Source organism: Nipponia nippon, unplaced genomic scaffold, assembly GCF_047370975.1.
Source record: "Nipponia nippon isolate SJK-2023a ecotype South Korea unplaced genomic scaffold, ASM4737097v1 scaffold_13, whole genome shotgun sequence".
NCBI lineage: Eukaryota > Metazoa > Chordata > Aves > Pelecaniformes > Threskiornithidae > Nipponia > Nipponia nippon.
Window position 1 is genome coordinate 1,364,685 of NW_028262324.1, and position 2,791 is coordinate 1,367,475.

Here is a 2,791-nt window from a genome sequence, read left to right on the forward strand (position 1 = left end):
TGTCCAGCTGAGGAGGGGAGCGATGGAACGGCTTTGGTGGGCATCTGGTGTCCAGCCAGGGTCAACCCACCACAGATGTGAAGGTTTTTTCATACTTCATTTTATACCTGTGTTTCTGGTGCCTTGGGGACAGGGAAAAGCTCCACGTACAATTCAGGAGCACGGAAAAGCGCTGCCAGATGGCTCCGATGGGCAGCCCAGCGCCGAGCAGGCAGCCCAGCTCGCCAGAGCCGGTGGGACGGTCCGTGCCTGTTTCCCCAACACGCGTTGGGTTATTGTAGGATCCGGCAGAGACAGGCGCTGCCGACTCACAAGCAAGCGAGAACATACAACTGGATGGCTGGCGCCTGTCCGAGACATTTGTGCTAATCAGTGATTATGCAAATAAACAGCTCTGCCGGTGCTACCAGCTCCTCCGCTGCAACGCAGAGCATATGTTCCCCGTGGCAGGGAAGTGCCTCCTCCAGGAGCTGCAAAGCTCCTCGTTTCCATTTGCGGGACCTGCTATGAAAAGCAGCTTAAATGCAGCCCGTGGCTGGTCGGGGGAAGGCAGGAGCCCCTCGAGGCCCCCTCAGCCCGCCCGCCGCCGCCTCTCCCCTTCCCCCATGTGGCTTGAATTACTGTGGCTGTTTGCTTAATCCATCAGGCTTCAAGAATGAGCCACTCGGTGCTTTCTCGGCCTCTCCAGCAAAACGCTGTGCTGTAAATATAACAAGGCAGGCTTGTTCCAAGCCCTTGAAGTCAATAAGCAATGCTCCTCCTGCCCTTCGGGACCAGGCTGCTGCTAAATATAGCCGAGGGCGCTTTCCATTCATAAAATGTGAATTATGCCCCGGCCTCCGAGGACGGGGAGCGGGTTGAGGAGCCCCTGGGCTCCAGACATGCTTGCGTGGGATGCAGGCAGAAACTGAAAGGCTTGGCCCCATCCTTTCACTGCCCTCCGCCCTTTCCCAATGAGATGGGGGGGATGCTTTTGGGGGAGATATGAGGGATCCTCTGTTCAGGTTGATTAAAAGCTTTTTCTTGCATGTCATCCTCGCTTACACTAGGGCTGGGGTGGACTTGCCGGGGAGGCAAGCATAGGGGATGGTAAGCATGGGCTGATGGGGTGGCCCAGGTGGCTGTCGCGCAGGGGAAGCCCCTGCTGCCCCCATCGCCTCTATAAGATGCTCGAGCATTTGCCAGGAAGGGGAGCAGTGAGGTCTCGTACCGCTGCTCCCGACGCCTAAGGAGTGCACGGGGACCTGCCTCCTGCTCGAGGGACGTGCTGCCCTTTTTTGAACCCCCCTGCGGACCTTCGCGTGGTTACCCTTCCTCTGTCCTCCAGCCCTTTCCTCCACCAGCCCTTGGTGCTTGGCACGCGCTGTAATGTTCTCCCTGAGTTTTTCCTCCAGCAGCTGCAGCTCCAGATGCACACGGATGTGTCTGCCAACAGCTTTTCACCCTCTGTGAGGTTCCTGCTTTGGGGAAGAAGGAACCCCAGCTCCTCGTGGGGTTTAGGGAGGTGCTGCTCCCTGGGAAGCCCTGAGTTAGGGCACTGGAGACCCAAGCTCTTGTGGTCCCATGGGAGCTGGGGCCATGCACAGGCTGTAGAAGGAGGAGGCCAAGACACCAGGCACCACCATGCATCTCCACACTGGGTGGTGCGAGGCTGTCGGTCCCCTGCAGCCCCGAATTCAGCATCCTGAGCTGCAGCGTGGCAGGGATGCTCATGGCGAGGCCGAGGAGGGGCTGCATGCCGGGGCTGTCGGTCTGTGCAGTGCTGGTGTCCAAAACACGCTGGATGGCACAAAACAGGGAGGTAAGCCGGGCGGTGAGCCAGGGATGCCTGTGTGCAGGGCCGGGTGTCCTGGGGCGCTGTGGGTCGTGGGGCACCATGCTTCCCCTGCTCCCCTGCCCGCTGCCACCCAGCTCAGGGTGGGTTAAGCACCTCCATGGGTTTGGCAGCTGGGTTGTTTCAAAGCCCAGCTCAGAACTGCCAAACCAGCAGGTTTTCAGGTACAGCATGGGCCTTTTGATGCCACGGAGACCTGAAGACTAAATAAAGCTGTAAGACCCGCTCTGCGTAACGCTCGGGTCTGACTCCAAGAAACCTTGCTTCTTTTTATGGCATCTTCCGACCAGCAGTTCCCTGCTGATGCCAGCACTGCAGTTTCTCTGGGTGCGTTTGGGTGAGTGGGTGAAACAACACAGCGTGGCAGAGCCACGCCAGCTAGGAAGGGGCTGGGTTTCATCCTGAAGTTTTTCTTTCTCTCTTTTCCCCTTTTCCTTTTGAAATAACCCCAGTTGGGCCTCTAATAAAAAAAAAAAAAGAAAACAAACATCTGGTACCGAGTATTTGGCTGCTGGAAACCAGCTCCCGGTTACTGAAAAGCACAGAAGCGATGCAGGGATTCCTGGTATAGATCAATAACACTTAAGGTCACATTCGCTCATCATCCCTGTCCCTCCTGGCCTTTGAATATATGGACTGAAGACATCAAGGGAGCTGGAACGCTCTGTGCCAGCACAGGAGGTAAATCGTGAAGGTTAGTAAAGAAGCAATGGAATCAGTAAAGAGTCCTTGAAGCCTGATTTATTGACCTTCTCATGGGAGATCACAGCAGGGTGAGATGCTGCCATGAGGAAGAGACAAGTCAGCAAATCACAGTAACACGGTGGGCGTCTGATGCATGGGGAGGACCCTCCGGCAGGGCCACCCTGAGCCCTGGATGGGGACCCCGGCATGGCTCCGGGCTGCTCCCCTTCCCCAGGGCCAGTGGCGAGGCCGAGCCTCTGCCCACCCCGCTTG